Here is a 23,333-nt window from a genome sequence, read left to right as displayed (position 1 = left end):
AAAAGAGAGAGATGTGACATTCTACTAGCCTGGGTGCAATCTACTAGCCTGGGTGAACATTCTACTAGCCTGGGTGACATTATACTAGCCTGGGTGACATTCTATTAACCTGGGTCGTATTCTATTAGCCTGGGTGACATTCTACTAGCCTGGGTGACATTCTACTAGCCTGGGTGGTATTCTACTAGCCTGGGTGACATTCTACTAGCTGGGTGACATTATACTAGCCTGGGTGAACATTCTATTAACCTGGGTCGTATTCTATTAGACTGGGTGACATTCTACTAGCCTGGGTGACATTCTACTAGCCTGGGTGGTATTCTACTAGCCTGGGTGACGTTCTACTAGCCTGGGTGACATTCTACTAGCCTGGGTGGTATTCCATTTGCCTGGGTGACATCTACTAGTCTGGGTGACATTCTACTAGCCTGGTGACATTATACTAGTCTGGGTGACATTCTACTAGCCTGGATGACAGTTTACTAGCCTGGGTGACATTCTACTAGCCTGGGTGACATTCTACTAGTCTGGGTGACAGTTTACTAGCCTGGGTGACATTCTACTAGCCTGGGTGACATTCTACTAGCCTGGGTGACATTCTATTATCCTGGGTGACATTCTATTAGCCTGGGTGACATTCTACTAGCCTGGGTGACATTCTACTAGCCTGGGTGACATCCTACTACCCTGGGTGACATTCTAAATCAAATCAAATCAAATCAATTGTATTTATATAGTCCTTCTTACATCAGCTGATATCTCAAAGTGCTGTATTCTACCAGCTTGGGTGACATTCTACAGGCCAAGGGTCCAACATCTGGAATATTAGGTATGTGACAAGACAGGTCTTCACAGTGTGTTTCTCTCACCTTAGGTCCGTCAGTTCCAGGAGTTCCAGGCAGACCACGAGGTCCCTGTAGCCCCTGAGGCCCCGCGCCTCCTCTCTCTCCTGGGAAACCACGCTCACCCTACAGGGTGACAGAAAGAGACAGGGATGGATGGTTCATATTATTGCTCAGCATTACTCCATATGAGTTCCTCCATAACTCCATAATGGGAGTTAGCTATATGAACATTGTAGGTGTGGGAGATGAGAGGTGGAGGACATTAAACTCACTCTGGGTCCAGTGACACCAGCAGCTCCACCCTCTCCTGGAACACCCATGTCACCGGGCTTGCCTCCCTCACCAGGTGGGCCGGGAGGTCCGGGCAGACCCTGTATACAGGAAGCAAATCAATCAATCAATCAATCAATCAATCAATCAATCAATCAATCAATCAATCAATCAGTGAATCAATCAATCAACTAACCAAGTAGCTATTGTTATCTCCTGCGAAGTGTAGTTGAGTGTCAATGTGATTGGGCACATGTAGTCTATATGTCAATGTGATTGGACACATGTAGTCTATATGTCAATGGGATTGGACACATGTAGTCTATATGTCAATGTGATTGGACACATGTAGTCTATATGTCAATGTGATTGGACACATGTAGTCTATATGTTCAATGTGATTGGACACATGTAGTCTATATGTCAATGTGATTGGACACATGTAGTCTATATGTCAATGTGATTGGACACATGTAGTCTATATGATACCGTATATGATGGGAGCATGTGAACGCAGAGTGACAGACAGGCAGACAGACAGACAGACAGAACAGACAGACAGGTGAACAGGTACTAACCTGGAAGCCAGAAGGTCCAGGCTGTCCTTGCTCTCCTCTTTCTCCAGCAGGGCCCTGTGGTAAACGAAGGGTTAACACTGAGCATTATAGCTGTGGCTGGGCTGCCGTGAAAAACTCAATAAGAATTGAGCCTTTAAATTCAATTGACAGATCTAACCAAGTCATTGTGAACAAGTTGGTCTTATCTTGTTGATTCCATCTTACAATAATCATACAATCTTACATCCACAACGAAACGTAAATCAAAAAGGTTAGCGAGCTGTGAATTGACAACGACACCTGTTGAACACTGATAATTATATCTAGCCGGGGCTATGGGGAGGCTTGAGTTATCAGGTCGTTTTAGAGTGTGATTGGACAGCTAGAGATACTCACAGCAGCAGAGTGTGATTGGACAGATAAAGATACTCACAGCAGGTCCAGGTGGGCCAGCAGCTCCGGTCTCACCATCCTTTCCAGGAAGACCCTATAGGGAGAGAAAGAGAGGGAAGTGAGAGAAGGAGAGAAAGAGAGGGATGTGAGAGAAGGAGAGAAAGAGAGAGAGAGATATCATCAGTGTGGAGGCCATACATGGGACCATGGGAGCCAGATGACTGATAGATGTAATTATCGCTACTGGTTGAGGATAAACTGAGTACGTGGAACGGTTTCCTAACAATACCAGTGTTTTCTACATATTTTACATTATATATAATATCATAACAAATAAGGTAGCAGGCTATTTATGATTTGCAGCAGTATTTGGTTTGAATCTGAATTCATTTCATATTTATATCCTTTCTAGGAGGGCATAAGGTATGTTTACTCTGACACATTTCTACCCATAAGGCAGTCTGTCTGGGTGATCAACAGAGAAAGGACTTACCCTCAGACCTGGGGCACCAAGTAGTCCCTTTTCTCCTCCCTTCCCAGGCTCACCCTAGTCACAGGAAAACACACCCACCAGTCAGTCACAAAGGATGTCCAGCTGTATGCAGAGTAGACCAACACTGTCCATGGCAGCTAGTGTCCAAGCTCTGAGTAGTACCCTACTCAGGAGATATATCATCTCCATATTTTAAAATACATCAATCACTCAATCATCCAATCAAACACCCAATAAATAAATCAATCAATCAACCAATCAACCAATCAAACACATAATAAATCAATCAATCAACGAATCAATCAACCAATCAAACACCTAATAAATCAATCAATCAATCTAACAGTGACACTCACGTTGGCTCCTTTGGGTCCGGGGAATCCCATCACACCAGGCTGACCACGGGCTCCCATAGGGCCAGGGGGTCCGGGGCGACCATCTTCACCAGCAGCACCCTACATGGTGAACACAGGAGGGTCAGTCCATCAATCGAGGATCAATCAATCAATTCATCTTGCAATCACATGTATTTGTGAAGCACATTTTTCATCAGCAGATGAGAATCCTAATAACGTAAAGTAATGTCTGACTGGGAAGTCTGGATGGATATTTGATAGAGTTGGACATGAATTCAATGTGAAAGTAAATCGTCAAGTCATGTGCACCTGAAGAGGGATTTTCTACACTGTCAGAGTCAATGATGTATATAAACCCAGTCAGTCATCTAGTGTCTATATAAATCATTGGTCAGAGTCCTGTGAAAATACTGATTCATCTAGTGTCTATATAAATCATTGGTCAGGGTCCTGTGAAAATACTGATTCATCTAGTGTCTATATAAATCATTGGTCAGGGTCCTGTGAAAATACTGATTCATCTAGTGTTTAAAATATCACGTTTAAAATAAAAATGAAAAATAAACATATATATATATTTTTACAGTTATTGATCAAAACAAACAACAATCACAGCGTACTTACACCAGGTCCAACTTTGCCTTGAGGACCAGTATCGCCAGGACGACCAGTAAGACCCTGCAGGAACAAACAGAGAGACACATATAGATCAAACTTCCTAAAAGACCTGAGAAATCCAACTGGGACTCATCAAAACTCTAAAGTAAACTGTATGTGAGTCTAATCTCCAGTGATAATGTCTTGGTAGTGGAGCTGTTACACTATGTGAGCCTATATGTTTCACGATGCTAGAGATTTCAGACCAAACTACAGTAACATATAATCACAAAAGACCTGGGGTAGCAAGACTATAATCACAAAAGACCTGGGGTAGCAAGACTATAATCACAAAAGACGTGGGGTAGCAAGACTATAATCACAAAAGACCTGGGGTAGCAAGACTATAATCACAAAAGACCTGGGGTAGCATAGGTACAATATGATGATGTCAAAAACTACAGAGATGATGTATTGGCTCATCAGTTATTGAGCCATAGTTAGGAGAACTGTTCTATCTTACCACAGCATGGATACATACCGCTGTTACAGACGGCAGAAAGATATTGGAGTGGAACTTACTCTTGCGCCAGGAAGACCGGGCTCGCCAGGGCGTCCAGGGTCACCGCCGGCTCCCTTAGGGCCAGACACGCCGCCGACTCCACGCTCGCCAGGGGCTCCCTGGATTAAGAGGACAAATGTGCTACTCAATGGAGAATATCAATCAATCAATCAATTAAGACCAACGCCAGTTGTTCCCTGTATTAGGAGTTCAAATGATACAGTCACTCAGTGGAGATCAATCAATCAATTAATCAATTGATTATTAATCAACAAATCACTACATTAACCAATCAAGACACATCTATCTCCACAGCCACATTATATGAGGCTACAGTAGACCCTGCACTAGGAGGTTAAATGAACTGAACAGGCTCTAAGGGAAGTGTCTGACACAGTGGCACACTGAAATGTAAAGCCTGTCTGTTTGTCCCTTAATAAACCTCAACAGACCATTACAGATATCTGTGTGTTCCTCTATCTTTTTTTTCTCCTGGGATAGTCATCTTGTGAAGTGTCATGGGGGTTTTAGATTATTTTAAAGAAGGACAGTGAGTCAGTCACTCCGGGGCGAATCCTAACTTCCATTTAAGTCGATATTGACATCAAGTCCCATTGACATCAATTTGACTTGAGTGGAAGTTAGAATTCACCTCTATATGGATAACATCCTCTCCGTCTATCTCCGCAGTCACTTTACACGGACGCTACGCTAGGCAACCTGGCCTCTGAGGATGTGGAAATGACACGTCAAAATGACGGGGGTCAATTGTCTTGACATGATGAACTGAGAAAATATTCCTTCTGACTCATTCACCATATTTAATGAATATGAATAAAAAGTGAATAATATTACATTTATAATAAAATGAAATGCTTCCAGTCTGAGACATCGGGTCTAGAGTTGGTGGTGTGGGTGAGGTTGGGGCTGACCTCTGGTGGTTAATAGTGGAATTACAGTTGACTCCACTGACACCAATAGAAGCTCTGTCTTTCTTTGTGACTCATCATTTTCTGTCATTCATAGCTGTGACTAAATATTGTCACAGAATATTTAGTCAGATTGGGTTGCAATTGCCTAAGGATTCCAATATATCAGCGATTTGAGTCAGCGAGGAAGAATCGTCACTAATATTCAAGCACAGGATGTTTAACTGTGGATTAAATGCTCAGCTACCTGTGTATATGACTCTGCACTGCTGTGGACAAGTCTATCTGCCATGATCATCATGGTTTCAGATTTACAGTCATTGCTGACTCGTGTATTATATAATTTATCTCCCTAGTCCTGCCAGTTTTAGAGTAACCTATTCAGTTGATGTGAATGTATCCTGTTCATTTTCTGTACCACAGCAGTTAGTTTCCCCTCCCTTAACAATAAGCTCATCCCCTGGGACCACGTTGTCATGGTGACGCTCACCTTGGGACCAGCCAGACCATCTTGACCTGGGAAACCACGGTTACCGGGGGCGCCCTAAACAAAAAACAACAGCAGGGTTCAGGGTTAGGTCAGGAAGAAGATGAGAGAGAGATTCAACATGTAACGCTGGGAGCGAGACCATCGTGTGTGATGAATATAAAATGGAACGGACAGCCCTTTCTGTGACCGCTGTTCATGTCATTTCCTCAGTTTCACGGCATACAGAACACATAGCGCCTCGACAAGTGGTTTTGGAATGATAGGTGGCCGTGTGTATTCTGACGGGGTGATAACACGGGTGATAACATGGGTGATAACATGGGTGGTAACATGGGTACCAACACAGGTGGTAACATGGGTGATAACATGGGTGATAACACGGGTGATAACATGGGTGGTACTCACTCTCTCTCCGGGAGGTCCAAGAGGTCCAGCAGCGCCGGGCTCTCCTCTGGGTCCCCTCTTCCCTTCCTCTCCTGCAGGGCCAAGTGCTCCTTGGGGACCGGACGGCCCCTAAACAAAAACAACTGGATGTCAGTAATCACATTTAATCACATACTCCAGTTTCAACTGTTCTGCCTGCGGCTATGGAACCCGGACCTGTTCACCGGACGTGCTACCTTGTCCCGGACCTGCTGTTTTCAACTCTCTAGAGACAGCAGGAGGAGTAGAGATACTCTGAATGATCGGCTATGAAAAGCCAACTGACATTTACTCCTGAGGTGCTGACCTGTTGCACCCTCTACAACCACTGTGATAATTATTATTTGACCCTGCTGGTCATCTATGAACATTTGAACATCTTGGCCATGTTCTGTTATAATCTCCACCCGGCACAGCCAGAAGAGGACTGGCCACCCCTTATAGCCTGGTTCCTCTCTAGGTTTCTTCCTAGGTTCTGGCCTTTCTAGGGAGTTTTTCCTAGCCACCGTGCTTCTACACCTGCATTGCTTGCTGTTTGGGGTTTTAGGCTGGGTTTCTGTACAACACTTTGTGACATCAGCTGATGTAAGAAGGGCTATATAAATACATTTGATTTGATTTAATATCCATCATCTCTAAAATCAATCAATTCAATTGAAAGATTGTACTACAAGATGACTTGAGGTTGAGGGCACTAATAGCTAATATACTAAGAAGGGAGAGAAATTGTGCAAGGTTATGCTGATGTTAGTTGAAGCTGGGTGGGAAGACTCATCAAAAAGAGAAAGTGGTTCTCTCTTATCATTAAGTAAGATATCTGCAGCTTGGTAAATACTTTCTGTAAGCAAAGCTGGCTCTCAATCTTTGGGGGGGGGGGGGGGTTCCTCATTTTTGATGAATTCTCATGTCATCTTGATTTTATTTTAGAAACTATCATAAAATGCTTTCTTGCTGTCGCTGGGACATTAGTCCTAATGCTGGATTGTTGAGCGGTAATAAATAAATAGGACTCCCTTGTGACCAGTTACAAACTCTGTTACCGTCTGGAAGAAATCTGGGATGCTCTCCATACTGTGTATTTCATGGGGGGTTATAAACTACTCTTGACCTTGTCCAGTATGTTGAGGTATTACTTAGCTATCAGAGAGGAAGGACGAAAGAATGATGGAGACATACAAGAGAAAGACAGAGACACAGAGAGAAAGACAGATAGAGAGAGACACAGAGACAGAGAGAGAGAGAGAGAGAGACACACAGAGACAAATAAAGAGAGAGAGAGAGACACACACATAGACAGAGATAGAGATATATACAGAGACAGAGAGACACAGGAGAGAGAGAGAGAGAGAGAGAGAGAGAGAGAGAAGAGAGAGAGAGAAGAGAGAGAGAGAGGAGAGAGAGAGAGAGAGAGAGAGAGAGAGAGAGAGAGAGAGAGAGAGAGAGAGAGAGAGAGAGACAGCAACATAGACAGAGTTCGGACAAAAGCACAGTGGTAAGAGCAGCAGCTTCAAAATAATAACACTCACAAGCTCTCCCTTGGGTCCAGCATCACCCTTGAAACCTGGGATACCAGGGTCACCCTTAAAAGGAAGACAAAAAACACATGAGTCATCATTACAGACCAATGAAGTACGGTTACAACCATTGAAGTTGTATATTACTAGCCTTGAAATGCAAACTGCATCACTACATAACAGTATTTTACTATACTACATATACCTCGTACCATCCCTGACATTCATTACATATTATAACAAGTTTGGAGAAACAGATTTGAGGAGAGACAGTTTGGACGTACAGATGTTCCCTTTGGTCCGAGAGGTCCAGTGGCTCCCTGGGGTCCTGGAGGGCCACGGGGCCCGGGGAAGCCAGGCGCGCCAGCGATACCAGGAGCACCCTGTAGTAGAGAGATATCAATCACGTATCAATCAATTGATCGTCACGCTGAAACGATCATTGTGTGATGGTGGAAGGGAACACTGAACAGAGTAACACGATGATAACTGAAAACAAAGTTGTGGTGTGTTTACTGTAGCTTCTAGATCAATGACGGAAATACATCTATACCTTTATTCATCTAGGCTTTTAGATGTATGGCTCAAATCAAATCAAATTTTATTTTTCACATACACATGGTTAGCAGATGTTATTGCGAGTGTAGCAAAATGCTTGTGCTTCTAGTTCAGACAGTGCAGTAATATCTAACATGTAATCTAACAATTCCACAGCAACTACCTTATACACACAAATCTAAGTAAAGGAACGGAATAAGAAATGTATACATATAAATATATGGCTTCGGTGTAACATGAGTTAGTGGATGGAACAGGTAGGAGAGGTCCTGAAGTTACAGACATGCTTGGACCTTGATCTCACTCCTTCACTCCAGCGCCAATTATCAGCTGCAGTCTGCTTGACTATTATGTAAGTGACAGATGTGTGTGTGTGTGTGTGTGTGTGTGTATATATGTGTGTGTGTCTGGCCCATGTCTGGTCTTAGCCATAACTAACTCAAAGTGACATAACACACCTGACTGATTCTGATCTGAATGATTCTAATGGCTTCTTGTTCTAGGGGGAAGTTAGGACCAAGAGCTTTTCCTAACCATGTCACCTGACCGGGTAAATGGAAAAACTCTTGTTCAAAGTTTCTTCTGGTCAGGTAAAGACACATGGTTAGGAGAAACTCCTGGCCCTAGGCCTAGGATAACGGAGATGAGATTGCATCCACAATAAATACAAATCCCAGTGTCTTCAGGGCTTCATCATGTGGGAACTGCTGTCTATCTAAGGTTTTCACACTGGACCAGTGGACCAGTCACAACAAGCATTTACATTAAGTTTGGAAATAATTTCTGTAACACGTTACATTTAGCCTGCAAGTACAATGCTTTATAGGCTTTGTAAATAGAGTACACAATAAGGCTTCTAATATGTGGATTTCATATACTGTAGGAAACTCAGGGCCAATAGAGACAGCCTGGTTATCTCTGAAGATATCCTAGTGGTTTAGATATGACTGTCATGCCTGCTCCACTCCAACTCTCTGGGCGCTCGAGGGCACCAGGCTGCCCATCATTACGCACACCTGACACCATCATTACGCGCAGCAGCGCAATATTGGACTCACCTGGACTCCTTCACTTTGTTGATTGCCCATTCTATATCTGTCTGTTCCTCAGTTTGTTCCCCGCGTCAGCATTATTGTCATTACGTTTCCCCCTGTCCAGACGCCGTTCTTGTTCTATTTCATGTCGGTTATTTATTAAATGTTCACTCCCTGTACTTGCTTCTCATCTCCCAGCGTCTGTACTCACAATGACCTCTATTCATAAACCATATTCTAGTACTAGCAGATCCCACACATTATTTAACTAGAATAAAAAGGAAGTCGATGTATAAAACGGAAGGTTATTAGACTTCATTGGAGATGACCCTGCCTTTACTGTGAACGTGGACTATCTTTAGCTATACCGCTGTAAAACAAATGTTATAAATGTTTATTCTATTTCACTGAACCATTCTGATCTTGTATTATTTCTTATTGTTGTTGCACTGTCCAGAAGGAACCTGCAGGTAAGCATTTCATTAGAAAGTGTCTACCATGTGTATCCTATACATACAACTACTAAAACTTGGAAACTTGAAACCTGACAGCAGTCACAATGTGAGAATAGTAGTAGGGCTATAAGATACAGAGACAGAGGAGAGGGGGAGGGAGACAGAGACAGGGGAGAAAGGGAGGGAGACAGGGTCAGAGGAGAGAGGGAGGGAGATAGAGACAGAGGAGAGAGGGAGGGGACCAGAGACAGAGGAGGAGGAGGGAGGAGACGAAGGGGAGAGAGAGGGAGGGAGACAGGGTCAGAGAAGAGAGGGAGGGGAGACAGAGACAGGGAGAGAGGGAAGGGAGACAGGGTCAGAGAAGAGTATAGGGAGGGAGACAGGAGAAGAGGAGGGAGACAGAGACAAAGGAGAGAGAGGGAGGGAGACAGAGCGACAGAGGAGGAGAGGGGGGGAGATAGAGACAGGTGAGGGGAGAGGGGGGAGATAGAGACGGGGAGAGAGGGAGGGAGATAGAGACAGGGGAGAGAGGGAGGGGAGACAGAGGACAGAGGGAGGGAGATAGAGACAGGGGAGAGAGGGAGGCAGATAGAGACAGGGGAGAGAGAGAGGAGGGAGGGAGGGAGGGAGGGAGGGAGGGGAGGGGAGGGAGGTGGAGGGGAGGATGGAGGGAGGGAGGGAGGGTAGACGGAGGAGGGAGACAGGGTCAGAGGAGAGGTTGTCTGGTAGACTCACAGCTGATCCTTTAGATCCTCCAATACCATCAGTACCAGGGTTACCCTGTAGGGAAGGACAGAGGAAGAACACACTAGTTAGAATGAGAGACATCCTTTCATATGGACATATCTTATAGTACAATACTTAAGGTCATAGTTCAATCAGGAAAAGCCCTAGTCATGTGACTTGGAACGGGGACACTCATGGGGACTGTTTAGGGACACTTATGTGGGGACACTGTTTTACAGGGACACTGTTTTATGGGGTCACTTTTTTTGTGGGGCCACTTTTTATGGGGACACTCACAGATGCACCGGCGGGTCCGGGAGATCCAGGGGTTCCTGACTCTCCACGGGGTCCCTGAGCGCCCTCAGGACCACGAGCACCGGTGGGGCCAGCTTCTCCCTGGATCAATCAATAATACAACACTTCAATCAATCAATCAAACGAACAACCAATCGATCAATTAATCTATAAATTATTCAATCATCCAATAAATCCTTAAATCAATCATTCACACAAAGAATCAATCGATCAATTAATCTATGAATTAATCAATAATCCAATCAGTCAGTCAGTCAGTAATGTATTAGAGGGCATCATTTCAGTAAAGAGTCTCTATGAGCAAATTGATGATTCAGTTTGATTGGTTATGGATTTGCATGATGTGCATGATTAACAAAGTTTATTAAAGTTTTCAAATCTTGTCAAAATTAAGTCAGAAGTGTTTAATCTTAATTGAAAAACCAAGTAGGTCATTTCCATATAAAGACTTTATAAAGTCTAGGTACTTTTATGGCAGACAAATGAAGAGAAGAGTAAAGTGTTACAGCAACATTGGCTGCATTTGAATAGAAAGAAGAAACCCTACTTTTGGCTAAATTAAATGAACCTCAGCTTTCATATAAAAAGTTATTTCATGAGGGGCTGTGTGGAAAAGTGCAGTAGCCAGAGCCACGTGTATAATGGTTTCCAGGCCTACTGGTCTAATAAAATAGAACGGGGAGATTTATCCTGACTAAATGTTGTCAGACAAGAGTCCGACCCTTTACTACAGACATCAACCAATCATAGCGCTGCGTAGTGAGGTCACAGCCTTTGGGAAACTGGGTGAATGAAATGAATGGAATTCCTAACTGTTGTTACCATGGTGTTTTGACTTAGTAGGATGACATAATATAAGTTGCATGTGTATAAGCGGTGGTGGAGAGATTGGTATTTTTGGCATGGGATGTAGTCCATATTGTTTGTTTTTCTTTTTTTAGGGAGGGGTTCAGCTTTAATACTGCAGATAGATTGTGGTTCCATCAATGTAACTGTCTGCATCTTTTCCAATCCCCCATATATTATATATACATTTAAATAAATATATTTTCCTTTATTATTTTCCCCTAACCCTACCGCCCCTCCCCTAACTGGAGTAAACTAATGGACAACAACACTTAGGCTTCTACTTCCTGCTTATTCCATACTAGACACATTTTACAGACACGGTATATTTTACAATAGTTATCCTTTGTTTGTTTTTAGTCCCATCCTTCAGCTAACCTCAACCCCTCCCATCTATCACTGAAGACCATCCAGTCCCATCCTTCAGCTCCACTCAACCCCTCCCATCTATCACTGAAGACCATCCAGTCCCATCCTTCAGCTCCACTCAACCCCTCCCATCTATCTCTGAACACCATCCAGTCCCATCCTTCAGCTCCCCTCAACCCCTCCCATCTATCACTGAACACCATCACAGTCCCATCCTTCAGCTCCACTCAACCCTTCCCATCTATCCTTCTGAAGACCATCCAGTCCCATCCTTTCAGCTTCCACTCAACACCTCCCATCTATCTCTTGAAGACCATCTCAGTCCCCATCCTTCAGCCCACTCAACCCTCCCATCTATCACTGAAGACCATCCAGTCCCATCCTTCAGCTCCACTCAACCCTCCCATCCTATCTCACTGAAGGACCATCCAGGTCCAATCTCTTCAGTCCCCTCAACCCCTCCCATCTTCTCTGAACACCATCCAGTCCATCCTTCGCAGCTCCACTCAACACCTCCCATCTATCTCTGAAACTATCCAGTCCCATCCTTCAGCTCCACTCAACCCCTCCCATCTATCATGAAGACCATCCAGTCCCATCCTCAGCTTCCACTCAACACCCTCCCATCTATCTCTGAAGACCCATCCAGTCCCATCCTTCAGCTCCCCTCAACCCCTCCCATCTATCTCTGAACACCATCCAGTCCCATCCTTCAGCTCCCCTCAACCCTCCCATCTATCACTGAAGACCATCCAGTCCCACCTTCAGCTCCACTCAACCCCTCCCATCTATCTCTGAACACCATCCAGTCCCACCTCAGCTCCCTCAACCCTCCCATCTATCACTGAAGACCATCCAGTCCCATCCTTCAGCTCCCCTCAACCCTCCCATCTATCACTGAAGACATCCAGTCCCATCCGTCAGCTCCCCTCAACCCTCCCATCTATCTCTGAAACCATCCAGTCCCATCCTTCAGCTACCTCAACCCCTCCCATCTATCACTGAAGACCATCCAGTCATCCTTCAGCTACCTCACCCCTCCCATCTATCACTGAAGACATCCAGTCCCATCTTCAGCTCCCTCAACCCTCCCATCTATCACTGAAGACCACATCCAGTCCCATCCTCAGCTACCCTCAACCCCTCCATCTATCACTGAAGACCATCCAGTCCCATCCGTCAGCTACCCTCAACCCCTCCCATCTATCACTGAAGACCATCCAGTCCCATCCGTCAGCTCCCTCAACCCTCCATCCTATCTCTGAAGACCATCCAGTCCACCTTCAGCTCCCCTCAACCCCTCCCATCTATCACTGAAGACCATCCAGTCCCATCCTTCAGCTCCCTCAACCCCTCCATCTATCACTGAAGACCATCCAGTCCCATCCTTCAGCTCCACTCAACCCTCCCATCTATCACTGAAGACCATCCAGTCCCATCCTTCAGCTCCACTCAACCCTCCCATCTATCTTGAAGACCATCCAGTCCATCCTTCAGCTCCACTCAACCCTCCCATCTATCACTGAAGACCATCCAGTCCCATCCTTCAGCTCCACTCAACCCTCCCATCTATCTCTGAAGACCATCCAGTCCCATAAAGTATATTTTACATGAGTTCTCTTGTTGTATTAGTCCACCCTTCCAGTAATCATAATGTTACTGTCCCTGCTGATAGTCTAGGGCAGGGAGAGCCATGGGCTGTAATGGCCCGCAGGGAACAATTAAAATGCCTTTCCTTTATAGACAACTATACTCATATTCAAACCAATAGATGATCGCGCGCACACACAACACACAACACCACACACACAACACACACACACACACACACACACACACACCACACACACACACAGGACACAGACACAGACACACACACACACACACACACACACACACACACACACACACACAACACATTACACACACACACAGCAACACACACACACACACACACACACACACACACCACACACACACACACACACACACCACACACACACACACACACACACACACACACACACACACACACACACACACCACAACACACACACATCTCCTACATGTCGATGCTTTTAAATGTATGTAAATTGTTAAGTCTTTTGTTTGTAACGTCTTCTTCATTATGTGTCGGACCCAGTAAGACTAGCTGTCACCATTGGCGTCTTCTAATGGGGATCCTGATAAATCAATGAAACCCAATGTAGTGTTTACGAATACATGTCTTTGGGTGTCCTGAATTCACATTTTAGGCAAGCTGAGGATACATCGTCTCGTTCAGCCTTTAATTTAACCAGGAAAGACCCTCGAGGTCAGAAAACTCTTTCGCGAGGACGACCCGGGTTTTATTAGCAGAGCGTAGCAGGAATTAACAGGTAAACTTAAACCTGACTGTTTATAGGTTTCTAGAGGTCCACCCCGGTAGCAAAAGTATGTGGACACCTGCTCGTCGAACATCTCATTCCAAAATCATGATCATTAATAAGAAGTTTGTCACCACTTTGCTGTTATATAACAGCCTCACTCTTCTGGAAAGGCTTTCCACTAGATGTTTGGAACTTTGCTGTGGGGACTTGCTTCCATTCAGCACAAGAGCATTAGTGAGGTCAGACACTGATGTTGGACGATTAGGCTCGCAGTCGGCGTTCCAAATCATCCCAAAGGTGTTCGATTGGGTTGAGTGTCAGGGCTCTGTGCAGTCCACATCATTTTGTATATATAGTGTAACACACTGTCGTTCACACATCTGGGTCAAGTTACTGTCTCACTGTGTGTTTTTTTAACATTAGTCACACACCCACAGTCACACGCACGCACGCACGCAGCACGCACGCACGCACGCACGCACGCACGCACGCACGCACGCACGCAGCGACGCACGCACGCACGCACGCACGCACGCACACACACACACACACACACACACACAACACACACACACACACAACACACACACACCACACACCCACACACACACACACACAACACACACCACACACAGCCCCCAGATTCTTTGGCATCTATCTCTCGTCATGAAGCAGTTTGTCCAAGGCCTTCTCTTGCCACAGGGGGTTTTGGTTTGTAAATATGCTCAGGACAGTGTGTCCTTTATAGAGTTGAGCTAGAGCCTCTGTCTCTGGTTATAATGAGGTTAAAGGTCATGAAGTTATTCACATGATTAGGGTTGCAAAGCGAGGGTATATTACTGGAAACGTTCAAGGTTTACTTTTAAAACTCCAGAATGTTGGTATTTTTCAAGGATTTTATGTAATTTATCACACGACATTTAGTGGCCCTTTTGGGTCCTTCAGATTTAATTGTGTGGCCTTACCAAACATATAATATATTAAATTATGAAATAAGATTTTTTTGTTAAGAAAAAAAAAGCTGTAATTTTTTTTTCAAAAATATAAACCATCAACTTAGTCAATATGGTGTTTCTTATTTTATCACTTATTTTTTTTACACTCTTTTAGTATGTCAACATGTATTTGTTGTCAATGTTTCAGTGTCAAACTGGTGGCAGTTGTGGAAGAAAGTCAATAGTTGGAAGAGTTACAGAGTTCATTTAAAATAATGCCGTTGTTGATTAGATGCTTTTAAACTAGTCTATTTTCTATTGAACCATATGGTCTATTTACTAGAAAACCTCATGGACAATATGGGACAGATATATATTTAAAAATATATATATACACTGCTCAAAAAAATAAAGGGAACACTTAACAACACACATGTAACTCCAAGTCACTCACACTTCTGTGAAATCAAACTGTCCACTTAGGAAGCAACCTGATTGACAATAAATTTCACATGCTGTTGTGCAAATGGAATAGACAACAGGTGGAAATTATAGGCAATTAGCAAGAACACCCCAATAAAGGAGTGGTTCTGCAGGTGGTGACCACAGACCACTTCTCAGTTCCTATGCTTCCTGGCTGATGTTTTGGTCACTTTTGAATGCTGGCGGGCTTTCACTCTAGTGGTAGCATGAGACGGAGTCTACAACCCACACAAGTGGCTCAGGTAGTGCAGCTCATCCAGGTGGCACATCAATGCGAGCTGTGGCAAGAAGGTTTGCTGTGTCTGTCAGCGTAGTGTCCAGAGCATGGAGGCGCTACCAGGAGACAGGCCAGTACATCAGGAGACGTGGAGGAGGCCGTAGGAGGGCAACAACCAGCAGCAGGACCGCTACTCCGCCTTTGTGCAAGGAGGAGCACTGCCAGAGCCTCGCAAAATGACCTCCAGCAGGCCACAAATGTGCATGTGTCGCTCAAACGGTCAGAAACAGACTCCATGAGGGTGGTATGAGGGCCGACGTCCACAGGTGGGGGTTGTGCTTAGCCCAACACTGTGCAGGACGTTTGGCATTTGCCAGAGAACACCCAGATTGGCAAATTCGCCACTGGCGCCCTGTGCTCTTCACAGATGAAAGCAGGTTCACACGCACATGTGACAGACGTGACAGAGTCTGGAGACGCCGTGGAGAACGTTCTGCTGCCTGCAACATCCTCCAGCATGACCGGTTTGGCGGTGGGTCGTCATGGTGTGGGGTGGCATTTCTTTGGGGGGCCGCACAGCCCTCCATGGGCTCGCAGAGGTAGCCTGACTGCCATTAGGTACCGAGATGAGATCCTCAGACCCTTGTGAGACCATATGCTGGTGCGGTTGGCCCTGGGTTCCTCCTAATGCAAGACAATTCTAGACCTCATGTGGCTGGAGTGTGTCAGCAGTTCTTGCAAGAGGAAGGCATTGATGCTATGGACTGGCCCGCCCGTTCCCCAGACCTGAATCCAATTGAGCACATCTGGGACATCATGTCTCGCTCCATCCACAAATGCCACGTTGTACCACAGACTGTCCAGGAGTTGGCGGATGCTTTCGTCCAGGTCTGGAGGAGATCCCTCAGGAGACCATCCACCACCTCATCAGGAGCATGCCCAGCGTTGTAGGTAGGTCATACAGGCATGTGGAGGCCACACCACTACTGAGCCTCATTTTGACTTGTTTTAAGGACATTACATCAACGTTGGATCAGCCTGTAGTGTGGTTTTCCACTTTAATTTTGAGTGTGACTCCAAATCCAGACCCTCCATGGGTTGATACATTTGATTTCCATTGTCATTTTTGTGTGATTTTGTGTTGTCAGCACATTCAACTATGTAAAGAAAAAAGTATTTAAATAGAATAGTTCATTCATTCAGATCTAGGATGTGTTATTTTAGTGTTCCCTTTATTTTTTTGAGCAGTGTATATGTATGAATACATGTTTTTAAAGTTATTCAGTATAAATCACCAAAGTTACAATAGATGGACATACATTTTCTGTTATTTACCAAAATTACTGAAGTTTCCGGTAACTTTGGTAAGCTACCAGTAGCTCTGCAACCCTAGTCCTATAGCTGAATCCTTAAATGATTTCCCTGACTGGGAGAGACTGAGACTGACGACAGATGAAAGTGAAACCAGCAGTACAGCATGGGATCTATAGACTTCAGGCAGCACAACAACACACACACACACACACACACACACACACAACACACACACACACACACACACAACACACACACCACACACACACAACCACACACACACACACACACACACAACACACACACACACACACACACACACACACACACACACACACACACACAACACACTAGTTATCATTCAGAAGGAATGAATCAGTCCCGAGCGGAGAAGAGAAAAAAACAACACACCTCCCTCAATATTCCACCCAGATGGAGGAAAAATAGATTTCAGTTTTAGAGCACTTTTCAATGCTGCCTTCTCCGGTTTCACCACTTTCACTCTATTCTCACCTTTTTCTTTCAAATACTCTCTTCCTGGGCTGAGCTGCACCATTTTTATACGGCTTTTTAAAAGTTTTGAAAAAACATTTATTTTTTATTTTACAGTTTGATGTGGAGGTATTAGACAAACAATTATATACTGTATTGACAGAATGTACCATCTCTGTTTGTCCCCCTATTCAGATAATAAGATCAAATAATTTTTGCGCAAAATAATCCTTCCTTGACGTACCCCTGGATTAGCTGTGTCATAAGATAGATATGAACAGACAGACAGAGAGAGAGAGAGAGAAGAGAGAGAGAGAGAGAGAGAGAAGAGAGAGAGAGAGAGAGAGAGGAGAGAGAGTTAGAGAGAGTTAGAGAGGAGAAGAGAGAGAGAGAGAGAGAGGAGAGAGAGAGAGAGAGAGAGAGAGAGAGAGAGAGAGAGAGAGAGAGAGATAGAGAGAGAAGAGTTTAGAGAGAGAGAGAAAGAGAGAGTTGAGAGAAGAGAGTGAGAGAGAGAGGAGAGAGAGAGAGAGAGAGAGAGAGAGGAGAGAGAGAAGAGGAGAGAGAGGTGAAGATCAGTGACATACCTTAGAACCTGGAGAGCGGGGAAGCCTGGAGCACCAGAAGGACCAACTGGGCCCTATAGAGAGAGAAGTGTGTAGAGAGGGGAGGGGGAGAGGTGAGGAGCATGGGCAGGGAGGGGAGGGAAAGGGAGGGAGGGGGAGAAGAGAGGGAATGGAGAGAGAGGGGAAAGAAGGGAGTGAGTCAACAGACACTGCTGCCACCACAAGGGCGTCCAGGTGTATTGCAGTCACATTTCTGATGAAACATTTAGGGCCGGGTTTCCTGGACACAGATTAAGCCCAGTGATAGATTAATAAACACTTTTAATAAATACTTGAATTGTGTATGCTTTTTAGTCCAGGACTACACTTAATCTGTGCCTGGAAAATTGGCCCATAGTATACCTACACTGAGCATACAAAACATTAGGATACCTTACTAACAAAGGTCATGTGGTTAAGGTAAGAAGAATGCCCCTCTTCCCACAGGTGTGATTACGACCTCTGAGGGTTTAGAGCTTGAGGTAGTCAGTCACCTCATACAAGTACTTGGGAGTATGGCTAGACGGTGCACTGTCCTTCTCTCAGCACATATCAAAGCTGCAGGATAAAGTTAAATCTAGACTTGGTTTCCTCTATCGTAATCGCTCCTCTTTCACCCCAGCTGCCAAACTAACCCTGATTCAGATGACCATCCTACCCATGCTAGATTACGGAGACATAATTTATAGATCGGCAGGTAAGGGTGCTCTCGAGTGGCTAGATGTTCTTTACCATTCGGCCATCAGATTTGCCACCAATGCTCCTTATAGGACACATCACTGCATTCTATACTCCTCTGTAAACTGGTCATCTCTGTATACCCGTCGCAAGACCCACTGGTTGATGCTTATTTATAAAACCCTCTTAGGCCTTACTCCCCCCTATCTGAGATATCTACTGCAGCCCTCATCCTCCACATACAACACCCGTTCTGCCAGTCACATTCTGTTAAAGGTCCCCAAAGCACACACATCCCTGGGTCGCTTGTCTTTTCATTTCGCTGCAGCCAGCGACTGGAACGAGCTGCAACAAACACTCAAACTGGACAGTTTTATCTCCCTCTCTTCATTCAAAGACTCAATCACGGACACTCTTACTGACAGTTGTGGCTGCTTTGTGTGATGTATTGTTGTCTCTACCTTCTTGCCCTTCGTGCTGTTGTCTGTGCCAAATAATGTTTGTACCATGTTTTGTGCTGCTACCATTTTGTGCTGCTACCATGTTGTTGTTATGTTGTGTTGCTACCATGCTGTGTTGTCATGTGTTGCTGTCTTGCTATGTTGTTGTCTTAGGTCTCTCTTTATGTAGTGTTGTGTTGTCTCTCTTGTCGTGATGTGTGTTTGTCCTAAATTTATATATATATATTTTTTTTCTCCCCAGGCCCCTGTCCCCACAGGAGGCCTTTTGCCTTTTGGTGGGCCGTCATTGTAAATAAGAATTTGATCTTAACTGACCTAGTTAAATAAAGGTTAAATAAATATAAATATATATATATTGAGTTTCATCCCCTTGTGCTTTCAGAACAGCCTCAATTCTTCGGGGAATGGGCTCTACAAGGTGTTGAAAGCGTTCCACAGGGATGCTGGCCCATGTTGACTCCAATGCTTCCCAATTTTGTGTCAAGTTGGCTGGATGTCCTTTAGGTGGTGGACCATTCTTGATACACACAGGAAACTGTTGAGTGTGAAAAACCCAGCAGCGTAGCAGTTCTTGACACAAACCGGTGCGCCTGGCACCTACTACCACACCCCGTTCAAAGGCACTTAAATCTTTTGTCTTGCCCATTCACCCTCTGAATGGCACACATACACAATCCATGCCTCAATTGTCTCAAGGCTTAAAAATCCTTCTTTAACCCGTCTCCTCCCCTTCATCTACACGGATTGGAAGTGGATTTAACAAGTGACATCAATAAGGGATCATGACTTTCACCTGGATTCACCTGGTCAGTCTACCTCATGGAAAGAGCAGGTGTTCTTAATGTTTTGTATACTCAGTGTATATATATATATATAGTGTATAGTGAAATGAAAGAATGAATAAAACTATAATACTTACAGGAGGACCAGCAGGGCCAGACAGACCGTCATTACCACGAGCACCCTAGACAGAAGAAACACAAGATACTGTCACCACACAGCAGAGGACCAGCTCAATAACATATACCGAGACGTAATGATCCATGTCATGACATCAAAGAGAGCTAGCTAAAGTTCTCTCTCTGTCTGTGTTTTGACTTTGAGGTTCAGGTCCTTCACTTTCACTTTCCTAACTGTGAGGTCACTACAGCCTGCTGAGGTGAGGTCTGACATCTGTGATCAATGGGTCTGGGTACGGATCTGGGACTGGTATGAGTGGAGACCATGGTCGTGTTACACGGTTCTGGGAGCTCTATTTTGAGTTCTAGAATGAGTTCTAAGCAGGAGGTTACAGGCTGAGTTCTAGGGGGAAGTTCTAGAACGAGTTCTAAGCAGGAGGTTACAGGCTCGAGTATCTAGGAAGTTCTAGAACGAGTTCTAAGCAGCAGTTTTTAGGCTGAGTTCTAGAGGAAGTTTCTAGAATGAGTACTAAGCAGGAGGTTACAGGCTGAGTTCTAGGGGGCCAGTTCTAGAAGAGGTTCTAAGCAGGAGGTTACAGGCTGACTTCTAGGGCGGAGTTCTAGAATGATTTCTAAGCAGGAGGTTACAGGCTGAGTCTAGGGGGGAGTTCTAGAATGAGTTCTAAGCAGGAGGTTACATGCTGAGTTCTAGGGGGAAGTTCTAGAACGAGTTCTAAGCAGGAGGTTACAGGCTGGAGTCCTAGGGGGGAGTTCTAGAATGAGTTCTAAGCAGGAGGTTACAGGCTGAGTTCTAGGGGGCCAGTTCTAGAATGAGTTCTAAGCAGGAGGTTACATGCTGAGTTCTAGGGGGAAGTTCTAGAACGAGTTCTAAGCAGGAGGTTACAGGCTGAGTCCTAGGGGCAGTCTTCTTAGAATGAGTTCTAAGCAGAGGTTACATGCTGAGTTCTAGGGGGAAGTTCTAGAACGAGTTCTAAGCAGGAGGTTACAGGCTGAGTCCTAGGGGGAGTTCTAGAATGATTTTCTAAGCAGGAGGTTACAGGCTGAGTTCTAGGGGGAAGTTCTAGAACGAGTTCTAAGCAGGAGGTTACAGGCTGAGTCCTAGGGGGGAGTTCTAAGAATGAGTTCTAAGCAGGAGGTTACATGCTGAGTTCTAGGGGAAGTTCTAGAAAACGAGTTCTAAGCAGGAGGTTACAGGCTGAGTCCTAGGGGGGCAGTTCTAGAATGAGTTCTAAGCAGGAGGTTACAGGCTGAGTTCTAGGGGGAAGTTCTAGAACGAGTTCTAAGCAGGAGGTTACAGGCTGAGTCCTAGGGGGAGTTCTAGAATGAGTTCTAAGCAGGAGGTTACATGCTGAGTTTCTAGGGGAAGTTCTAGAACGAGTTCTAAGCAGGAGGTTACAGGCTGAGTCCTAGGGCAGTTCTAGAATGAGTTCTAAGCAGGAGGTTACAGGCTGAGTCCTAGGGGGAGTTCTAGAATGAGTTCTAAGCAGGAGGTTACATGCTAGTTAGGGGAAGTTCTAGATGAGTTCTAAGCAGGAGGTTAAAGGCTGAGTTCTAGGCCAGGAGAAGGTACTTACAGCAGAACCAGAGGGTCCGGGGCGACCTCTCCACCGGGCAGAACCACGTGGTCCCTTTAGAGCGGGGGAAGAGAGAGAGAAGGAGCACAGGTTTACAATCCATAAACAGTAAACAGGATTATCTGTACAGCTGATCAGTAACATATCAGATATGTGTATATCGTATGTGTGGCAGATCTATTGAGAGTAGGTTCTCAGTCTACAGGAGCTAATTAATGTAACGGATACAGTATACTGCATCACTTCTGCATCTGTACTCACCATTGGTCAGGAGCGCCATTCTCACCGGGAGCACCAGACCACCCCTACAACAGAGAACAGAACAGAACAGAGAGAAGAGAGAGAGAGAGAGAAGAGAGAGAAGAGAGGAGAGAGAGGAGAGGAGAAGAGAGAGGAGAGAAGAGAGAGAGAGAGAAGAGACGGAGAGAGAGTGGAGAGAGAGAGAGAGAGAGAGAGAGAGAGAGAGAGAGCGAGCGAGAGAGCAAAAAGGGAGAAAGTTCAAGAGATGTTTCTGGTACAGAAGGGAAGTTTAGACAGATTTCCCAACATGACAAACAGACAAGAAAGTCAACCAGGATATGTGTGAGATTAAAAGAATTTGAGAGGGAGATAGAGGATTCTGTTGTAGAGTCCGTCCCACCTTAGAACCAGCTGCTCCACCCTCTCCCTTGAGTCCATCAAGACCTGGATAACCCTGGAAAGAGGAGATAAACACAATATCATGAGAGCAGGACTTTGTGACATCGGCTGATGTAAAAATGGCTTTATAAAATACATTTGATTTGATTTGACTGAGAGCCAAGAGTCAAAATCAGTGAAGGATTATTCATAGCATCTTTACTGGCGCGTTGACTGGACGATGTGGCAGCAGCAGAACAACGGAAAACACACAATGACACTAAAATCAGCTAGACAGGAAAGAACACATTTGAAGATGCCATATTACATATTAGTGCCAGCAGCATACAGTACCACCGGGCATCCCACTGCTGGCTTGCCTCTGAGGCTAAGCAGGGTTGGTCCCTGGATGGGAGACCAGATGCTGCTGGAAGTGGTGCCCGAGGGCAGGTAGGAGGCACTCTTTCCTCTGCCCCAGGGCAGTGATTGGGGACATTGCCCTGTGTAGGGTTTCTGTCTTTCGGATGGAACGTTAAACGTGTGTCCTGACTCTCTGTGGTCACTAAAGATCCCATGTTACTTATCGTAAGAGTAGGGGTGTTAACCCGCGGTGTCCTGGCTTAATTCAGAATCTGGTTACTTAATAATCATCCCCAGCTTCCAATTGGCTCACTCATCCCCCCCTCCTCTCCTCTGTAACTATTCCCCAGATCGTTGCTGTAAATGAGAATGTGTTCCCAGTCAACTTACCTGGTAAAGTAAGGGTTAAATAAAAAGTATATATTTTGTATTATCATTCCTATGACATCACTCACTCTGTGCCCCTTGATTCCAGGCAGACCGGGAGTTCCTGGGAATCCACGAGCTCCCTGTTGTAGAGAAGAAAAGAGAATAACATAAAAAAGAAGAGAGAGAGAGAGAGAGAGAGAGAGAGAGAG

The 23,333-nt window shown here is 45.0% G+C and overlaps 1 pseudogene; it reads right to left on the bottom strand.

Moving 5' to 3' along the window:
- LOC111979147 (collagen alpha-1(II) chain-like) overlaps nucleotides 1-23,333 on the bottom strand; it is a 70,831-nt pseudogene that overhangs the window by 42,501 nt on the left and 4,997 nt on the right.

Source organism: Salvelinus sp. IW2-2015, linkage group LG1 (assembly GCF_002910315.2).
Source record: "Salvelinus sp. IW2-2015 linkage group LG1, ASM291031v2, whole genome shotgun sequence".
Lineage (NCBI taxonomy): Eukaryota > Metazoa > Chordata > Actinopteri > Salmoniformes > Salmonidae > Salvelinus > Salvelinus sp. IW2-2015.
This window is presented reverse-complemented; position numbering and strand designations above follow the sequence as displayed.